At 39.1% G+C, this 21,229-nt stretch overlaps 1 protein-coding gene and 1 long non-coding RNA gene across 6 annotated transcripts in view; one reads left to right on the top strand and one right to left on the bottom strand.

The window, feature by feature from the left end:
• The window catches only part of ARHGAP15 (Rho GTPase activating protein 15), a 332,393-nt gene that overhangs the window by 147,814 nt on the left and 163,350 nt on the right, over positions 1–21,229 (top strand). The gene's annotated exons all lie outside the window — the stretch shown is intronic.
• Positions 132–20,369, bottom strand: LOC310901697. Its single transcript, XR_014586044.1, has 2 exons — positions 8,991–20,369; positions 132–1,629 (listed from the first exon to the last, which is right to left on the bottom strand). It is a non-coding gene; the product is annotated as an uncharacterized lncRNA (long non-coding RNA).

Raw genomic sequence — 21,229 nt, 5'->3', positions numbered from 1 at the left:
AACAGGCCTCGCAGGGAGCCCCGCTTCATTGGCCCGGTGGGAGCCCGGCGCAGAGACTGTGTGAGGACATCACCTGTGATTCCCAGATTTAATTATCACTGAAGTGATGAAGATGTGCACACAGATTGAAATGCTTTTGAATAAATGCATGGCTCCGGATAGTTTTTTTTTTTTTTTTTTTTTCCCCTCCCGCCTCCCAGTTCGCTTTCCCAGTTCCAACAAAAGCCTTGTTTGGGTTTTTCCGAACGGCCTTGTACAAAGTATACACACGCACACGTATATGCAACACCCGAATTACCGTGTTTAATAATCAAATTAAACGTAAATGTTGCTAGAATCGCCGCACGTGCCCTCTCAGGCAAAATTACCTCTGTTTTGTGCACAGCAAACGCGATTATTTTTCTGAAAAGGCTGCTCGTTGTCAAACTCTAAAGCCGTATTGATCGCTGCTGGATGGGAGAACCAGGTCGCATTGTCAGGCCGGCTTTCTCCCCCTGGGAGGTTGGTGAGGGTGCAGGGGTCCCCCGGGTGCCCTGCCAGGAGGTAACACACGGGCTCACCATGGGGCAGACGGGGGCACCCAAACCCGCCATCGCCGCGCCGCCCCGAAGTCATCACAGGTCTGGGCCTTTTGACTTGAAAGCTGCTTAGGCGGTACGTGGCATTAATTCCCTCCTGTACAAAAATGTGGTTGATAATCACCAGGCTGAGGGAAGGATTTAGGACTAGAACAGCAGATTTCCTCACAGATTACAGCCTAAAACCTAGTTTCTTGGGATAAATCGGGATAATTAACTGTAGTGAAATATGTTACCCTTGTTGATTTGTACCCTTGTGATACTTTTGTGAGGTATGACAGCAGAGAGGTGCTTATGCTGTCGCAAGAAGATCTCATTTCCCCCAGCACTATACATCCCCAGGCGTCTGTGTTCATTTTGGGGCTGACACCAAGGCCATGGTGCCTGGATCAGGCCGGGTCTGTCCCCAGAAGCTGCTGGGCCTCGCTGTCCCTCCGCCCCGTGCCCGGCTGAGTCCGTCTGTCCAAAAATATTTTCAGAAACTTCACGAGAACGGTATTAAGCGATTTTTTTTTTTGAGATATATATCTTTTTAATACGGGGTCCGAGACTTTTCTTTTTGCCAGCATGTTCTCCTCATTAAAGTCCTCATTTACAGGAGTATTAATCACGTTGCTCCTTTTATGAATAAATAGGAATGCTGTGCTTCAGCGGTGCTCCATGCACAGCCGTCCCACAGCCTCCCACAGCGAACGCACAATCTTTAATATATATCTATATATTTTAACGCTGGTGACGGGGACTTGTCAGGACATAATTTAGGAAGCAGTGGCTGTTAACCAAGATCCTGGAAGAGCCGGTGCAAAGATCTCCAGAGCTGCGGAGCCGCCGTCGGAGCTCAGGCCTGAGGCACCCCGTGCTTTATTTATATCTCACCCCGCTGCTCACCGCGGTTGGGTCAGCTCATTTAATTCAGAGCTCGCCCCTCGGTCGCTGCTTGCTGATGGGGAGCGCGCTGAGTATCGCCGCTCCACGGGGGAACTGGTCGCCCTGTAGCATCTGGGGTCCCTCGAATCAAAGACTTGCATCGCACTGATAGCGTTCATCCTCCCTCCGGTGAGAAAAAGGATAACTTAATGTCACTGCCTTGTTTAATTTGGCCATTCAAGAAAATGAGTGAGGCATTGGAGGGGAGAAACCTGCAGCACCCCAGTGGGTGATAGATGGATAACAGTCATACCCAGCCTTGCACAGATGCGAAAAGGATTTGCTAAAGTTTTAACAGGGCTTCAAATAATAATTGTAATAATAATAATAATAATAATAGTAATAAAAATGCATTCAGACTGAAATTCAGACCTGAAGACCACAAGAGCCAGAGTTTCTTTCCGTCTCCTTAAAATTTGCTTTAAAACAGCAACTTTTCATTACTGTAGTTCTGGAGGTTGCCTGCTATTCTCTGAAGGATGGTGTAGACATTTATGAGGCTGCCATTTTTGCTCTAATCCTAAAGTAAAGTTCACATACCATCACAGCAAATGCACTGCCCAGATCTCCAGATGTCCTTGTGTCAAGCAGGCAGCAGACACAACATCCAGTTAATGTATTTTTGTTATAATGGTTATTTTATTTTTTAACGAGCTCTAGTTAAAAACAAGTCATTTATTTACAGACTTTTCCTTTTAAATTTAATTACTTTAAAAACAAACTAAAAAAAAACAAAAAGGTTAATTGCATTCAACTAAAAGAATACAGAAAAATTTTGGAATAGAGAAAATTGCAGGATGCTTTTAATCTGGAAATTTCAAAGAAAAGGTTTTACCAGTGGCCAGTATAAGGAAATAAGAACAGGGTTTACATGCATATGCAAATAAAGCCTAAAAACAGCGTGTCCAACGATCTCATTTGCTCAAGTTTCAAAACTGCCGTACTTCATTTTCTGTTTGTACAAACCAAATAGCAGAATATTAAGAGTCATTTGAGGTCATAATTAAAGTTCTTTGACATCTGCCTTTTTTTCTATTAGCCACGGCTACCAGATGTCCATGTCATGGGAACTGAAAATTATTAGTCTAATCATGCTTTTAATAAAAAGTAACAGAAACTTGTATGTTTTAGAGTTGCTGAGTGTAAGCTTGCCAGGCTAAAAGAGATTGCAGGGCTGCTTCCCTTTGTTTTTATACTTGTCTGACATTTTTACGTTATTGTTTGCTTTATTGGTGCTGTACTCTATTTTTCAGTCCTGTGGATTACTTAGGCAGTCCAACCCTATTGACAGAGTGAACCAAGTTATATATTTTCATTAAACTGATACCTGCCTGTATTTCTGTCTGCTGTGACTTCCACTGTTTGTTCCTTTACCTGTATATTGGTCAATTTTATTTTATAGGGTAACTGTACTAAAAGCACTATTGTTTTCTGTTGTCTTTATTTCTGCTCACACGTGCTTGCTGTGCTTGCTGTATTGATTTGCCTTTTTATACATTACTTTGCTTCTACCGCATTAGCACCCGTTCACCAGCTTAATGTTCACGGCACTATATGGAGTACAGTACATTGGCTTGTTAAATCATTTCCATCATATTAATTTCTACTTATCTGTATAACTGACCTATTTTTACTGTGCCACTTCCATAATTGTCTTTGTTTATCCAAAGCTGGCTGTCCTCCATTGCTATAAGCATCCCTAGCTTTCTGTAGCTCTATTTTTAATGGCTTTTTTTTCAGTCCCCTTCTCTCATGTACCTCAGATTCTTTTTTTTTTCTACATTTTTACTATTCTTTATAATTTAATGCTTAACTTTAATGTTATTAGCTAGTCTTGTGTTTAAACATATACGCTTAACTTTTCTTTTCCCTCTTTGTAACTTGGAGTGATGGCATCTTGATCCAGGACCTTCTTTTAATTTTTCTTTCTGAGACCTCTCTAATTCCTCCTTTGGATGTCATTATCAGCACAGGCTAAGAAACCTGCGTGCTGGGGCTCTGTGTTGTTATACATGGTCAGGTATGTTATAAAGTGTGTTATGTCACTGGAATGTGTCGCTGCTTGATTTGTCGTGGGTGGTCGGAGAGCAGCTCTGTATGGAAGGTCTGCAGTAGGTCTGGTTTTCAGCTGTGGGATGAGATAAAGGGAGCCTTTTGAGCAGAGGTGGGGAGGAGAGGAGCTCTTACCACCTCTGTCCTCTCGGCAGCAGGGGATGCCTGGGAGGGACTGGGGATGCAGCACAGTGCCCGAAGCCCCATCCTCTGTGGAGCACGTGGCAGTAGCAGGGATTAAATTGCTTCTGACTTTCTCTGGAAATAGTGGAACGCGATGAGTAGTTGTTTGTATGGACAGAGTTTTAGATGTGATCCTCCCTTTTCGAAAAACTTCTTACTTTGGGATGAGTATATTTACAATAACATTTTTTCCTTCTTTTATTTCACTCTCAACTGTTTTTTTGTCAATCTGAAACCATACCTATGTCGGACTGTGAGCAGCTGAACTTTAATCGGTATACAGAGCTTGTATTTATTTGCAGATCGGACTTTCCTCATGTATTTCCAAGGAAAACCTGCTGACTGCCTAGACTGAGCTCTTCGTATCATTCAGACTCCAAACCTGCCATTATTTAACTCTTCGTGTTGCCCCTGGTTCCACTCCCTTCTCGCTTCCCCCAGGCAGTAACATACTGCAATCCTGGTATTACAATACCTTGCTTTTCCGAATGAAAACTCTGCGCTGCTAGCAGATAGCCTGACTGACAGTGTGGATATTTGGGATGTGCGCAACCTACTCAGTTTATATTTCATGATGCGGAAAGGAAATCTGGGTTGCTGATTTTTTTTATTTTTTTTTTCCTGGTTCATAAAAATGCAAAATAGCAAATCTAATAAGTTAGGTTTTATGTGTAGTTTGGCCATGAAACAAACTTTTCTGAAATATGTAATGAAAAGTGACATCACACTCATCACTATCCTGTTTTAAATTTAAACTACCCTGCCTTGCATAATCAATTACTTACAGAAAATTGTAAAGCCCTTAACATTCTGAAATGGTTTCTGGCATTTAATTATATAAGATTTTTGACCTGGCTAGGCAGATAATGTTAACACAGCTTTAATACTAAACAAGACTGAACATGTGTGTGCTTGACTTTTATTAAACTCCTACTGAAGAAACAGATTAATTGGAGGCTGATTCATTGGTGAACAGGCGTTAAAGACAGAAGGACCTTCTCACATTTTGTTCTGTTACCCAGGCTTATGCCATCTCAGGTTGGCAAGGAGATCCCAACTGTAGTGTTTTGAAATGTAACTGAAAGAAATTTTAGAATAACAGGTGCAAAAAAAAAAAAAAAAAAAGGAAGAAAAGAAAAAAAAACCTCTACACACAAAAAAAAGGAAAAAGAAAAGTGAGCCATTTTTGAAATGCTGATCTGATTCCTTCCTATTGTGTCTTGCCAAATGACCACCTGACACCTTACTGACACAGGTATTGCCCAGATAGGTTTTCATTAATAATGTTAAAAGTGTAAATGGGATCACGGGAACCAGCATCTGTCGTGATGATTTCCTGCATGATTATTACTTCTCCCCCCTCCGAACAATTTTTAAGAAGATGTGTACAAGCTGTGATTAAACCACTTCAGATTAAGCTCAAAGTAAATTGAAAAAGTCCTTCCTAAAGCTCTCATTTAACAGCGCTTTACGTCCATCTGTAAAATCAGAGCTCTGCTTGCGAGCACCCCCTGTACAGCCCACTTCCCACAAGGTAGCGGAGGTTAAAAATAAAATAGCAAGAAATCCAGGGCAAAGCACATGCAAGATTAACAGGGTGAAAGTACTGTAGTGGATAGCTGTTTCCTTCTGTCTGAGCTCCTCGTTCTGCCGCACCAGCCCCAGTCTGGAAATGTAACACTGGCACTTTTGCACAGAGCGGTTTGTTAGCGATAGCTATTTGGGAATTCAGTTCAGCACCCGCACTTGATTATTGCTGACATTTCTTTTCGTAATACTAGGAAAGATCGTGTGTGTAAACAGATTTTTTGCGTGAGCTAGGTCGTGGGCAATTTGGACATCTGAACCTGAAACTCGAGAGAAAACGTGCTTGCTTCTGTGGTGTATTTGTGCAATTCGAAAAGCAGGTCTAATCTGAGAGATTCAGCTGTGCCCTTTGGTAGCTTCAGGTGGCTGTTGCCGATTTACGGGTGTCTGTGAGGAGCGGGAGACTCTCGTGGCTTTATTTGGTTCTTGTGAGAAAGTGGGAGAAATGAAATTACTTTGACAATTACCCATTGAGCTTTTCACTTCATTCAAATCTGAAACGCAGTGCTGAAGTTGGCGAGTGGGTGTGCAAGGGAGAAGCAAAACAACAAAAACACGTAGTATAAATCCAGGCTAAATGTTTGCACAGTCCCCTGCAAATTAAAATCTCCGCAGTTATTAAAGTTGTGCATTTTGAAATCATATGTTCCTCTGTCTTCATTACTCCTGAACATTAAAGATACTGGTGAAAATTAACCTCTGATGTAAATCACGTGGAGTCACACACATTACGTGGCTTGATTTATGAAATCGTTTGGTCTATTATGCTCTATGAATGTTTATTTTACCCTTACAATCCCAAATTGTGGAAATTAAATACCATAATGAAATTGTGAGCTAAACTGCATTCTCTTTTGGGTTTATATGTACACTTATGCTTATTATTGTGCAGCAAGAGCAAAAAATATTTGGGGAATTATTGTTACAGCTGTTTCCAGGATTAAGGGTAAAATACCTTCTTTTTTATGCATCAGTTATTGGTTCATTATAACCGACATTCCACAGGTAAAAAACATCAAACCCTAAATTGAAAGCGCTTGGAAATAAAAACAAAATAAAATAAATAAAAGGAATGTATTTAAAATAAGGTTCTTATCTAATGTTATAGCTCAGCATATTTTCTGTCTTGCTAAATATAATTTATGAACTGATTTTTCAGCTGTATGTATTAAATCCCTGAGCTGGATTACAAAAATTTAATATAAAATACAATACATGTACAGCCAGTTTAAGCAAGGTATCTCAATGGCTATATAGCATAATAAACTTTCTTCATATTTTCCTTGCAACAGCTGATTTCTGATTTTTCTAGTGCAGGAGAACTGAAGCACAATAGCTGAAAGGTGAACTTTTTTGTATTTCAACATTCCCAGCCTGGTAAAGCTGTTCCGCTTGCTACATGATGTTATAAATATCAAGATTAGTTTCTTCTAAAATTACCAGTGCCAGCTGCATTCAGTTTCCCATGTTATATAGTATTTTGTTACCAGTGTTCTCAGTTTAGTGAGAGGGTTTTAAAAATCAAATTAGTCACAAAAATCTTCAATATTAAAATATGTTTACATGTTTCCCATATATTTTAAATATTGCACATAAATCCATTTGCCTTGCTGTCAAGTATATCCATTGCTACGGCAGTTCTCCCAGTCTTTTAGCCCAACGTGCTACCACACTAACAATAACCACTTTAATTTCTTCTGTGGTGCTCAGCACCTACGATTTAGATAACTGACAATCATTAAATTGTCTTTGGCAGTGGCTGGTATATGTATTTTGCATACGTGTGGGCATAAATCTACGGTGCTGTATTTTGACCTCAGTGGCAGAGCATATATATTATACGTATTCTTACGGCTCTCGTTGAATCATGAGCTCTATTAGTACTGCACCAGAAAGTGGCAGTTTCTGCTCTCCTGAAGTCCTTACAAAATCTTGCTTTGAACCTGGGTGTATTTAAGTTCTTCAGCTGACATCATTTCAGTCTGGGAATATGACATACGGCCACTAATCCAGGATTAATTGAGCACTTATGTGCAGTACAAAACATTCTTTATGTATTGACAAATATTTCTAAAAAATGGATTGGTATTTTTGCTGTTAATTGTTTCATTACTGACCTTTACCTCTGTAGACATATGCAGTTTTCGTTTTTTTGGGTGAGACTTTCAAAATATTTTTTTTTTAAGTGTCCAATGCTCAGTGTTAGCAGTGACATTTTTACAGTCTATTCAGAAGCATATATTTCAGTCTTTTGTATCTCATTTCTTTCTATTTATTTAAAACAACTTAGCATGGAAAATCTTGCAGATTTAAGTGACAGTGATGATGTACAATATGCATAAAATGAGCCCGTCCCTACCCATGGTGTGTATTGCTAGGGACTCCATTGCAATATTTACAGTTAAACTAAACTTTTTCAAATGAAGCAAAATTGCATTTGTTTTGCAGATTTGCTCATCATTAAATGTGAAACATTTCACATTTGTCTTTTTGAGTAATTGGCTTTTTAAAATGATAAGGTGCTCTGAACACTTGTTATGTGGATAGGTCTGACGTTGTATCCCAGAAATCCATATGCCATACAGACAGAACAGAAGAAAGATATTCACAAGCATGTCACAGATTGGACTGAAGCAAGCCAAAAACCAAAGTGCCATGGCATTAACAATAGCACCAGATTTACTGTCACGATTGCAATCTGTGCTGTATCATAGACAGAAGGAGAACTTTTGATAGGTAACACCTCAGTGTTTTTTAAATCTTTTTGGCAAATTATCATTTTCATTATATTTTTGCCTGCCATATAATATTATTATAATGGTACTAAATCACACACACACATATACACACGCGCAAAGTTTATTAGCCCTCAACAAAAGGGCTGATTTATGTTCCTTTCTAAGTACTCCACGACAAAAAGGAAGATATTTTACTAAATATTAGCACACATTTTAAGACAAATCGTCCCCAAAAGTAGATGTGGTTTTCAAGCATGCATTAAAGTTAATGAAATGTGAGTTAATAAAGTCTTAGTAATAAAGGTACAGAAAGAAACCATGCACACCACGGAGAGCTCAACAGCTTGCTCAGAAGATTCCAAAGTTTGAAGGCGGTAAAGATGCAGGATTAGGAGGAAATCATTTTTTTCTGGGGTTCAGTCAAATTACCTGTGTTTTCCCATCAAAAGTATGTAGACATTTCTTTTTGACCATAAAATCATACATTTTCTTCTAGTGTTAAAAAAAAAAAAAAAAAGCTGCATAAAGCAGATTTGGCAATACCATAATTCATGTTGAGCTCTGATAAGTGCTGAAAAAGATTTACAAACTCACAGCTTGACACGGAGCCCACATGTTGGGTAGTGTGGAGGAAAAGCTCTAGAAATACTACACAGAGCTTCCTGGCAGCAAACAGAGAAACATCAGTCAATTGTTTTTCTTAATTGAAAGCCACCTTGGGACCTTGTTGAAAATAACGTATCTGCCTATCTTTTCTGCTGTTCAAATTACCTGGCTGGGGGAGTTGTCCTGGGGCTATTCACAATAGGCTTTATAGTGAAAGAAAAACACTGAAATTCTCACTTCATCCATATATAAATTATAGATTTGAAGCATGCTTCACATAGGTAGCAAATGAGAAGCACAAGAGCGCAGACAAACCTACCTAAACACGAGTCCGGATGCCGCTACCTTCTTTGCACTGGAAAATACTTTTTTATATACTTTTTTTCGATTATCCCGTTCTGCAAGTCTTCATCACGGGTATCGCCCTTGTCTGAAATTGCTGGGACTACTTGTGTGAGAAACGGTTGCTTGCATAATTTTAGCTCTCTACGTTTTGTACTTAAAACTCTATTGGCAGCCCAGTTGGTGCTTGATATTCTTCAAAATGTTTCAAAGTTTACAGTGGTGCCGCTGGTGTGTTTTGCACTCACTGCCATAAAATATCGTGTTGCCACAAAATGTTGTGGGAGCTTAATTTAAATACCATGAGCTGCGCTCTCCTGACTGGAGCCTAGTGAAAATCAGGAATTGATTAAAATTTTGATTCAGACAAAGAGTGGTAAATTTCCAAAAACTTTCTCTCCCCCCCCCCCCCCCTTTTTTTTTTCCTCCCTCTCCCCAGTTTCAAAAGGTTTGGCTAAGCAAATGCTTTTTTAAGTTCACTCTAACTTGAGTGTAGTATCTAAACATATCTCCAGCCTCCAATCTGACTGATGCATACATCTCTGGAGATGAATCATTATTAGCAAGAGCTCCGTTTCCACTTTACTGGGCTGCTCTTGCAACAGCACTGCCCTTCTTAGAGCTACAGGGTGTTTTTTTGTAGGCAGGGAGCACATGTAAAGGGGTTATGGGTGGAAAAGGGGAGATCTTTTTAATAGTGGTGATGTAGTGGTGAGCGCTGGCGTGTGTTTTTACTTTTTTGTCCCCCAGGCTTGAGGGTATGTGCAGGTATTTGACATTTTCCTGCTCCCAGACTCAGTATTTAATACTCCCAGTATTTTTTGGCTCTGTATTTCTAGCACTCCAGGATGGGCAAAGTGAGATAATCCTCAGAAAAACCTAATTGCAACTTTCCTACCTGCTCATAGTAGCTTTGCTGCCTCTCTGATCTTCACTAGCAGAGTCACTAATTTCTTTGAACAAGTTTCCCATCTGATAATTAGCAGGCTTAAAGCCTGTAACTAGCTCTGCGTACATTCAAATGTGTTTTTGGAGTGTTTGTGTAGATTTAAGGGCATTGTTTCATTGTAAAATAGAAAGTGGAGCTTTTACTCACATAGGGGCTGTAGTCCTAAATAAGAGAAGGATCCGCAGTGACTTCCTAAATTTATTTAATTTTGCTGTACTTTTGTCGTTACACACTGTATTTGGGATCTTTTTAAAGAAGAGAAATAACACTTTCAAACCTGTATCAAATCAAATGGGTTAGAGGATTTACATCAACCTGTCTCGTCTTCCTTCCATGGTCAATGAAGGAATGGTTTCAATTCAGAAATGAAAGGCATTTGTAAACAGATCCTTTTTCAACTTTAGCGGGCACCGCTCAACTCCCATTATATTGATATAATGATACTTCAAGATAAATAAAGAAATTTGTGACTTTAGCAGTGTAAATAAAGAGAAAGGCATTAGGATTAAAATGGGTACCATTCATACTCTGTATGACAGCTTGGAGGACTCTAGCGGAAGAGTAACCAATGCAGTGAAAAATAATAAACTGTGATTGCTATTTAACGCCGCAGCTTTTCACAGTAGCTCAGCACGAAGTTATTTAGCACAGGTGTTTCTGTAAGTCTGATACATTGGGAAAATTCACAAGGTTCTCCGTCTCTCTTGCTCTGTGTCGGCTGTGAAAGTTGGTCCTGTGATGCAGCGAACGGGTTTCTAGGAGGAAACCGAGCATGTAGGCAAATGAGCAAGTTCAAACGTAGGAAATGATCTAGATTCATTTTCCTGGTTGCTAATTTTTGTAATGCATGACAGTAGTGAGGTGAATGACCTGTCATCGAGCAAAAGGAGTGAAAAATGGGAATGAGTTATCATTCAGATTTAAGCGTGAAGCTGGGATCCCATTCTGTCCCTCGATAAAGGCAGCTTTCCCAAGGAGTGCAGAGCTATCAGAGCTCTTTCTTTGTTAAGTGAGAGCTTTGATAAATATTCACCTATTTTAACATTTCTCACTACTTTGTTTGGATATGGTGTATTTCTGTGCATTTCAACACAGCGTTCCACTCTGTGTGTGTTTGCAGTCAAGTAAGAGATGAAATGGTATAATTGAATTTCTAAACACCTCAAACTCTCAGCAATTTATTTTTTTTGGTCTTTTAATTCTCAAGTTCTGACAGTATCTAATTTATGGCTTAATTCTTTCTAAGGTCATCTTCTAAATGACTGACTTCTAGTTAATCTTAGATATTATAAGCTTGGCTGTGACAGGGAATCAGTTCATCTGTTCTCAGAAGGAGATGGGTGAGCTGTGAGGGAGGTTGGCAACTGAAGACTCAGAGTTTAGGTGAAGACTACGTATAATTTCTTAGGTAGTTATGATTTTTCTCTCAGTTTTTCAAGCTGATCTGGCGGTGTCTTGACTATTATAACCAAAGATAAATACATATCATATTCTTTTTCTGACACCGTGTTCTTCAAGGAGATAAAATTACCACTTTGGGTTCGCTTATAGTGAAAGTACATCAGTTCCCCATCAGGTGGGATTCGTGTTGGTGGTGGTGGTTCTTTGTTTGTTTTGCTTTCTCTAATTCCTTAATAATCCGTTCTCTTCACCCAGGAGGGCTAGAAGATTTGGCTTCCTTTTGCAGTGGGGTTTATACGTGATAGCTAACTTTGTTGCTTGTGGTTCTGCTGTTAATTTACATGCAGCTCTTACTGACTGTCACTAACATAGCTTTTGTTCCCTAAAATATTCACTCCGTGAATAAATATAACTTTTCTGCTATTTTTGCTCTGACTGATTTGCTCATTTCAGTCTTGTGACTGAAAACAGTGCGAGTGCTCGTGTTCTGGAAGTTGCATGGTGCTTAATGAAGTACCTTGCTGAATCAGGGCTACCGCGTTCCAGCAGATGAAAGCAAAGCACATAAGAAGCTGTACTGCCAGGTTTGGCTTTGAATGTTTTTCTTTTAATCAAATTTTAGACTTATTAGCATAGCGGATCATAGTTTTGTAAAACAAACAAAAGCTTTCAGTCTTATTCTGAAAGTGTTTGGAAGTGTTAATGTAATTGGTTCTGTTTATAGTTCAAACTCACTTATACATCTCCGCTCACAGGCACAAGTAACAGAGAGTCAGCTCTTCTAGCTCAGGTCTAATGAGCAAGTGCCCCAAACCACTGGGAAGTAACTTCTCGGTTTCGTTTGTCACTCTCAAGAATCTGATAACATTCTGAATTACTTCAGTGGCAGGGGAGCGGTGTAAGGATTAGGATAAGGGTGGGATTGTAATAAAAGGTAACATAACACTTTCAGGAACTAAAATCCAAAGTTCCAGTTTCCCTAAGACTTTGCCTTTTGCCTGACAGATTAAAATATAACTTACTGACTGGATGTCACTTTTTAATTGCCATTTGGTTGGATGAGAGTGATAGTGCATCTGGTGTCTGTACCAAGGTGGTGGGAAGGGCAGGGGTCTGTGTGGAGGTGCTCTGGTCATAGCCCTCCTGTATCTGCAGTTCATGTTGCTGGATAAGCACGAGTCTCCTGGCACATGCACAGGGCTTGGATTAATATTCAGTGATGACATCTTTGGACAAGGGGGCCATAATGCGTTTTAAAACACTCTATTTATTTCTCTGTCATGTGTACTGTACATTTATTAGTGACAAGAAGCGGAGCAACAATCACGGTGTTGCAGGACTCCAGATAAATATGGTCTCATGATTATGGTGTGGAGGACTCAAAACCCAAATACCCAACCATTTCTGTGCCTGATAATTTTGTATATTTTTAGCTTCTCTTATATTTAGATTCCTAAGGTCCTGAAAGAGCTGTCACCCCAAACCTGCATTTGGCTATACTGCATCATCCCAAAGCTTGTGACAGGGAAGCATACCAGGCTTTCAGACACAGCATATTTAGAAAAGAAGGACTGAGTCTGCCAAATTCCCAAAACCACTTCCCAATTCCCCTCACGAATAGCAGGAAATTACTTATTATCAGTGGGTAATTCAACCACAAACGTTATTGATTATCCAACCTCAATCTTTACAGTCTTGATGGCCAAATATTTTGCAATCATTCTCTCTATTTAAAACTAGAAGATGTGATTTGTATTTTGGAAAAATTGAGTTTTTCAATTTTTCTGCATGCCACATCACATTGTGGTGCATCCCTCCAGTGGGATGCATCCCTCCAGTGTGATGGCCAGAGGCTTGAATGACAGATGTCAAAGTGTACACCATGCTCTAACACATGAGAAAAGCCTATGTTATTCAGAAATTTCAGATACTTCTAAAAATTATACATATTTTTATAATAAAGTCTGTATCTTTTAATGTTTGGCACTTGGTATATCCTGGTCCATACTGTTAACTCGAAGACCTAGACAGAAGGTGCATGTTTCTAATAATATTTTTCTAATTCTACATGTATTTATTAAAAACCAATACATTGCATAATTGATTGCTGTGCATTGGCTTGTTTGTGAACTACGTAGTCAAATATTTCAGTACTTTTTCACCCAATTACTGCTAGATGGATAAATTCAGTTACTGTACAAAATTCACCAAGTTCTGAGCTATATTCTCTTTTCCTAGAAAAGCTCCCCTTAGACGCCTATTGTGAAAAGATAATTTTGGTTATGTGATATTTTTAAATAACATTTTGAGTAACCTTCTGTCATTACTACTCTACTACTTAGAAGAGCATATAAATTTAAAGGCCAATGCATTTTCAGTGCTGTCAGTGAAGCTCCAGAATATCTGAAGAAAAAAATCCAGGATCCTCCAACAGTAGAAAACTGGTTTGCAACTATCATGGGAATATGGAGATATGCAAAATTCATTTTTTGGATTGCAGGAATTTCTTATTACAAAAAAAAAAAAAAGAAGATATTATTCTTTGAATGAAACAGCCTCCATACTATCTAGTCTGTGATGCCACTTATATAAAATAACATGACCTTCAAATAAAAATAAAATTAAAAAAAAAAAACTGTAAGGGTTCATAGGCTATAAGCCTTTTAGGAACTGGTTGTGAAGAATCCATATTCTTCAGTACCTAGCTGAGTACTGTATGTATGGTATTGCCTGTGAAAATTTTTAACCATTTTGTGAATCCTTAGAGACTACAGAGCTCAGCTAGGTGATAAAAATGTATGGACAATATTTGCTGTTGATATATGTGCAAATATTGTCCATACATCATCCTTTCTATTAAAACGCTAAATATTTTTTGTAGTGTAAATCTTTTCAGTTGCTGTAGTCAGAAATGTTTTTCTTAGATGGATATAATAGCCTTATTGAAACCATTTTTAGTCATGCTTAGCTTTTCCTAATATTTATGTACAAATAAAAACGGATGGAGGAAACCCAAAGATGCTGTGCATTGTTCGCTCCCTGCATGCAAGGAGAGATGATAACCATTATATTTTCCTCCCTACAACACTTAGGAACTTGACACAGCTGGCAGAGTGTATGTTCAGATCGTGGACCAACTTTGATGTTTTACATTGTTATTAAACAGTAGCTGGCATGGCCATGTAGCAGCAGGATATTACACTTACCGTTCAGTAGACCTGTTTTTATAGAAAAGGACCTCCTGCCTCCTTGCCCCAGGCCACAAAACCCTCTACGGCAGAGATGGTGTTTTGGATCTCTAGCAGTAGGAGGATTCTTGTGTTGTCTTACTGGCTTTTGGCAAGTTAATAAAATAACGTAAACAGCTAATTTTGGAAAATGACCGCATGTTCTCCATGCTCAGTATATAGAAAGGCTCTGAGTCAGAAAAAAAAAATTATAAATAAAAGAAATCCGAATGAAAAGGACATGGTAAATATAACAATGAAAAATCCCATTCAGTAGTGCTGTTTCATGTCTAAGAGATGCTTTATTCAACAGCAGGTATCAATCCCCACAAGTAACATCTGCTATCAGAGGATTTGCAGGTACACCTTTGTTCACTGCTAACTGAATTTGTGTCAGTATTATAATTCAGCAGATTTCTGCTTTTCACTCAAACCAGGATTAGCATTGACTTGGGCTGGAGGGCATTCAAGCTGCTGTTCTTCTTTTAGCTATATTTCTCTGTAAACATCTAATTGTTTCAAAAAGTGATGTACAGTATGCAAAAACCTGAATTCAATGCAAATAAGTCTGCGCAGCTCTAAAGTTAACAGGTGTTCTCATTAGTGTAAGTAGACAAGGAACGATTCTTGAATGTTTTATAAACACTTATAATCATGGCCAAATACATTACTGTAAGTATAAAGATACTTATAGCAACATCTCTTTTTTCTTATTGTGCAATCTCAGCACTTATTAATAGGAGACATGTGTCAGTAAATGAAATACTCAAAGCCAGTGCTGGCTTCTGCCTGCAAATAATGTAGCTGTAAAATGCTCTGCTACTGATGAATAAATTTCTTGCTAAAATAAGAGTCAACGAAATGAAATCTTTACACATAGCACATATATATTTTAAATATATATCTTTGCTTTTACTGAAACTAGAGCATTCATTCTCCCTTTGATTTTTTTGTTTGTTACAGGGACTTATCACGTTGAGTCTCTCTCACATATATCATAAAGTGTTATAACGTGCATATAAAATTGGACAGGAGGACCATTCATCACTAGGTCTTGTCCAGCTGGTAAAACTAAGAAAGACAGGGACTTCTCTAGGAAACCATTGCCAATATCTCTGTATGTGGCTTGGTAATATATGGCTTCAGATTGCAAAGGCAATAACAGTAAAATATTACCCCAAGGAGAAAAGTAGCTTGCAGTAGGTATTCATGCAGTGCCTTTAGTCTTCGTCTGTGGACTAAATGCACAATTGTCTATTCCCCTACTTCCTGCTATGCACAGACGTGACTGAGTTGTGTCTTAATTATTCTCTCTTGCTTTTCAGCTATAAGCCAGTTTTGGGGGTACATCTTCCTTGCTTCCCATGTTTGCAGTGACTTCCATCTCCTCTCACTTTGACCTAATACCTGGAGGGCACCTGTCCATTTGCTCCAGCGGTGTGGGGCTGGAGCAGTGGGCGGTACGGGCGTCTGAGGTGGTCGTCTTCTGCCTGCCTCAGATTTTCATTTTCTGCCCTTTGCCCTCCTCTGGAGTAAACCTCTGGTTTGTAGAAGCAAATCCAAGAAGTCAGACTTTATCTCATGTAGGGGATAATACCAGCATAGCAGATCAGTATAAATACTTCTCAGTGTATTCCTTGGATGCTTAGCAGAAAACACTTGCTCTTCCATTCCTTTTCCTTCTATCAAACAGCACACGTTTTAATTTTCATACATTTGTAAGGGAAGGAAGAAATAAGACCTGAACTGGTGGGTGAAAAGGGGAGAATGCCCACCCATTGCTTGAAAGCAGTGGAAGCATCCCGGTGCCCTCTGGCAGAGCACTGGACCTCTCCCCTCTAGGGAGGCTCCTTGGACTCTCCAGTCTAATCTCCTCTTCAAGCCCAAGGAGGAGGTTTGGTCTGTTGGGGCCTAATCAGCTTTAATCATGACCTCCTTTCTGTTGAGTGTCTTCCTTACAAACGGTATAAATCACTTCTTCTGCTTCTGAGATTCTACACAGGCATGCAGGAAGGGAAGAGATTTGCCTTATAATGCAGAGAGAAGACCCGATTCTCTCCTCACTAATATCAGTGCAATTCAATAAGAATTGGTATATACTATGAGTTCATTGCACAGCAGAAGGGAAGCATTAGGCTCAGAGATCTTTTTTTCTTCCTAACAGTCCCAGAGTTCATTATTTTACTGCTATTGTCTGTTGAAGAGCTCAGTCCTAGAAATTCACCAGGGAAAAAAAGAAAAAAAGAAATTTGCTCATCACTGGTGCAATACAGTTTCATTAAAAAAAATAATGTTATTTTGTGGAAGTTTGTCCCTAGAATTCAGACTGTTGAATCCACTTCAGAGCCATCAGTATATATACCCCAAACATTAGATTAAATTCATTAAAAAAAAAAAAAAATTATTTGTGTAAGCTGGTTACTTTGGGACTGTGACCCCATGAAGGTTTCCAGAGAATGGACGTGCAAATCAGTCACGCCACAAGGCAAGACAATTGAAGACATATCTTGTAAACATCTGGCAGCGATTGGTCTTACAGTTGCTAATAGTGTGGAAGTTGTGAAAACACAGGATCTGTTTGTTGCCTCTTTGCAATGCTTGGTTTTCACAGTAATTCTTACAGAGTCAGAAGAAACAGGGTAATTATAACATAAGGTTCAACATCTTTAGATATGTAGAACATTTTCTGTTGCTTAAAACAAATATTCCCAAAGAAAGTATAAAACATTTTTCTGACTTGCAAAGTTTTTGCAGTCTATCATTTAAATTACTTAAATAAAGGGAGCTTTACTACTCCCAAAAGCTGAGAATATAACACCCGCCATGCATATTAGCTTGATCTTTTTGACAGACCAGAAAAGTGTTTGTGTGTGCCAATTAAAACAAAAATGGATCCCCAGTGGCTTGTTCCTCACACAACTTCTGAAGACTGCTATCATTGTATGCTGGGGTAACCCTGGATAAGGCGGCTATCCAAAGTAAACAAACTTTTCAAAACTTTCATGACAGATGGGGGTTACAAATGCATTTTAATAAGAGAGTTGCCAAAGCAACTTTTTTGCAATCAGCATATATTTACTTAACATCTAGCAACATTGGGAACACAAGGCAGATACTTTCTCACAAAATGTTTTAACAAATATCATTTTTTTGGAAACATTGGTTGAAGACCTTTTCTTCCAAGCTGATATTTCCCCCTCATTTCAATGTTAACTTTGCTCGACGTGCAAAGGACTGCTAGATTGGTAAAGCCAGACTGTAACGTGAGACAGACAATCTGCTTGATAATGAAATTTCTTTGGTAGTTGTAAACATCCTAGAGTCCTTTAAGTAACTTAACTATCAGCATAAACATGACTACCTCCGCTGGAGAAGCTGAATCATATCATGGATATGTGATGCAGTATGGATATAATGCAGCTGAATAACAATCCTTTTGTTTTCTTTTATTTGCATTTCTTGAATATTAGAATCTCAGCTCAATACAGTGCAGCAGAGAGAGATATTTTATTTATCGTCTCTGCTGCTCCGTCTTTCAGCATAAACATGGCCAAGAGACTGGATTATCTGTGAGAAAGAATTTGAGATCAACTTCCAGAAACGCAGTTTGACTTTTGACATGTTTTTAAAAACTTACATATCTCTGTCCTTGTTTAATTCAAATCCAGTTAATTAAACCACTAAGGAGCACAGTGTCTCCCAACTTTAATTAATTTTATTTCTGCTGTGGGTGTGGACACATGAGTTTCTATGTTTTATGCATTTATTCTCAAGCTATATTATATTCTAAAGATTATTTTTTTAAAGAACATTTAGAAAAGGAAAGTGAAAATTCCCAGTTTAATTTTTTTTCCTTTTTTTTTTTTAATTAATTAATTTATTTTTAATACCAGCCCTGGTGTCTGGCATGCAGATGGAGTGTGCTGTGCCCTGTGTTAAGTAGACTGGGTGGCCAGACCCCATCCTGCAAAAAACATCTCAGGAAAGTAGAGGAAAAACTTAGATTCCTCTCTTTTATGGGAATCAGGATGGTTAACATGATCAGAAGAAAAACTTGCAAGAAGCAAGGTGAGATGAAGGGAGCAGTGGGAAGGGGGAAGAGTGTTAGCTTTTGAGCTAGAAATGCTCCAGCGATTCACATTTCCTTTTTTCCTACATATATCAAGGGCAGCAATCCCCATGCACAGTGCAACAAGAGGAACACATTTTATTGAGCTTCTGCATGCAGAGGTATCTGTCAATCCAAGTTTAAATCACGTAGTGTTTACCACAAGCTGTGGAACTCCCGGGTGACATCAAAATTTAGGTTTTCTGCACTGGATTCTGCACTGGATTTAGCATTTTTGTAGGGTTTCCATGGTCCAGAAGTGTCCAATAATCCATCGCCGAACTGTTGGGGTGAGTTATTCGAAGACCTACCTCAACAATCCGTGATTTTTACAGGATGTCCCACGTTCAGAGGGAGTTGAGTGATATCTTGTTTCAGTATTTGGCTGAAATAAGAACTGCGTGGTGGTTTCTTGGTGGCCATATGTGAGCCATACACGAGCCGTACGTGAACCATACACTTCCCAAGCTGCTCACTCCATGCTCTTTCATTGCAGGGGAGAGACTCTGAAGTGTTTTTGCTGCATTTCTCCTTCCCTGTAGGGTTCTCCACTTCCTGTATTAAAGTTTGTGCTCGGCATTGTCTGAAAATAGTTAATCACTGCAAATAATAGTTGCAGTCACCAGAGATGCATAAGTACACTTTGAAGTGAGTGAATCAATAATATGGTTTTGTATTTTTGTTTTGCTGTGTGAATTTTTCGCCCTTTTCGATATCTCCATAGAGTGCCTATCAGTAGGATTGCTAAAATTGCCTCCATCCCTGTTCTGCAGCTAAAACAAATGTAAGAAACAAATGTGTCTGTAGAAATGTGTACTGGTAAAGAACCAGGGGGATGCCGTGAAGGATGGTTTTATCACAGCAGTGCAATAGTCCCTGGTCTGACGTTTGTAGGAAAACTATGGACAAAAGCCCCTGGGCTTATTCCATGACACTTTTATGTGTTCTGCTGGTGTGGGAGTGCCAGGATAGGGGAGAATCTCTGATATAAAACATAAAAAAGAGGTGAGCCAAGTGAGCTGTAAAGGTTTGGAAGTCCTGGAGAAACGCAGCCATGCGTGGCATGTAGCATGTCCCAGAGCACAACCTAGCACAGGAAAAATGTAGGGTTTGTAGGATTTTTAGGAACCTTTGATCCTGGATAGGATCCAGGGTATTTATGTATTGTAATGGTATTGAAAAAAATACAGTATCAGAGCTATATAGGCATTGTTTTGTTTAGAAACATAGGATCTTGTTGCTTACAACCTACGGTGACATGCAAAGCAAGCCCACCCTGCCATTTGCAGCTGTATAAGATGACAAGAGAAATCCGTAGTAAGCCACAAGTAGGGTATTACAAAAAATTGTTTCACACCTGCCTGCTACTTTCCACACTTTGCTGGCAGCCTGGCAGGGCACTGAATTTAACACACATTTACCTGCGGTGAGCTGATATTCGCAGATGGTCAATGCCGAACAGCAGGACTAGAGCTCATTGTAAAACTGCTCAGGAGGAAGGATTCAGCCTGTGAAGGGATTTTCCCAAGGTACTACAGCAAGAAAGAAGGAGTCCTGGAGTCCTGCCCCCACTCTAAGCAAGTTGAAGGGCACACCCTTTGAAAACAAGAGGGCTGGTGCCAGTTGTCCTTCCTCGTGTATTTAGTGCTGACAGCGGCATCCCAATTCTGCCTGGTAAGGTCATGCTAATTCCGGACTGTAGCCCTTGCAAAAATGATGTGAGAGGGATTTCAGGAAATATTGAAATAAATGAAGCACCTGGCACAATGGAGACTGGCAGCTCTATCTAGAGCACTTCATTTTCTTTCTCTTTTTATTTTATTTTATTTGTCTTCCATTTTTTCTCCAGTCCCGCTGTTTATTTCAGCAGTGTCTGTTACAGGGACGGAGTGTTAGCACGCCTTAATATTGAAAAATTTATGCTTGTTGTTAGTTATACATCATTTAGGGCTGTGATCATAAATTGTTCAATCACAAGGTTTACTCAAAGCTAGCATTCTTTACTGATGTCTTTTCCCAAGGGTGTTGAAAATTCGATTGTTCAAAGTGCAAATATGGTTTAGCAATCCCTTCCAAAAACCATTTATCAGAAATCCTAAGGAGGTAATATATAAAAGTGGGATAGGAAACCTGCACATTAAATGGGATTTACCAGCCAAAGCCTTTGGAACTGCTTTCCTGTGAATGACTGGAATGGAGCAGAACAAAGTCAATTACTGACTGTAATTAAGGAGTGGATGCATTTAAACTGTAGAGAGCAGTAGCAGTCTTCTTGAAACTGTCTAGTTACTCTGAAGATTAGTCTGAGGAAAGAAAGAAAAGGACTTGAACTATATCTTACAGAAAGTATATTTTAAATGAATTCTCTTCCCTCAGTGCTATGATCTGTTTTTACAGATTTGCTCATAAAACACTGATAATATATGATTATCAAAATAACACATTCAGACAAAGAAACTTTCAACATGTATTTTGCTTTGGTCTTGTTAGTAATGGAGTATCTCTTTTGCATATCATACAGTACAAATGTT

This window comes from Anser anser (genome assembly GCF_964211835.1).
Source record: "Anser anser genome assembly, chromosome: 6".
In the NCBI taxonomy this organism is placed as follows: domain Eukaryota; kingdom Metazoa; phylum Chordata; class Aves; order Anseriformes; family Anatidae; genus Anser; species Anser anser.
The sequence above is the reverse complement of the archived record's forward strand: the minus strand, read 5'-3'. Positions and strand labels throughout refer to the sequence as shown.